This window comes from Microtus ochrogaster, chromosome X (assembly GCF_000317375.1).
Source record: "Microtus ochrogaster isolate Prairie Vole_2 chromosome X, MicOch1.0, whole genome shotgun sequence".
Lineage (NCBI taxonomy): Eukaryota > Metazoa > Chordata > Mammalia > Rodentia > Cricetidae > Microtus > Microtus ochrogaster.
Window position 1 is genome coordinate 24,509,307 of NC_022026.1, and position 885 is coordinate 24,510,191.

Consider the following 885-nt stretch of genomic DNA (forward strand, 5'->3'; position numbering starts at 1 on the left):
CAAGCTCATGTGGAACATTCACCAAGATAGACCACATCTTGGGCCATAAAACATGCCGTAACAAATTTAAAAGAATAGACATCATACAAAGTATGCTCTCAGACCACAGTGAAATTAAATTAGCAATCAATAACAGAACGATAGCTGGAAAATCCCCAAATATTTGGAGATTAAACAATAAACTCTAAATAACATAGGGGTCAAAGAAGAAGTCTCAACACAAAAAGACTAGGATGGGGGGGGGGTCGCTCAATGGCAGAGCATTTTCCCAGCAGGCATGGGTTCAGTCCTCGGCACTACAAGAGATATTTTAAGAAAAGTGAAAATGAAAGAATACAATTTACCAAAATACATAGGTTGCAGCAAAAACAGAGCTTCGAGGGAAATTTGTAGCATTGAATATACATATTAGAAAGTAAGAAACATCTAAAACCTAGGTCTGTACTGTTGGAAAAAACAAATTAAATCCAAGGTAAACAGAAGAAAATATATAATAAAAAGTAGAACATAAAGCAATGAAATTGAATGTAAATAAACAGCAAAGAAAACAAGTCCAAATCCGAGTCTTCGGAAATATCCTCAAGACTACTAAGCTTCTCAATAAGAGAATAAACAGAATCACATGTATCAGGAATGAAAGGAGAGGTATCATTATTGATCTCATGGACAGTAGAGGATAATGATGGAAAACTGTGAACAGCTGTGGCTACAGTTTGATACAGGAAAGGGGCAGATTCTGCGGCTTGCTTTTTATTAAACGGGACATAGAAAAAAAATGACGAGATGTCACTCCAGAGAGTAAGTTATAAAAAGAGACTGTATCTACTATCTTCTCTCTCTCTCTCTCTCTCTCTCTCTCTCTCTCTCTCTCTCTCTCTCTCTCTC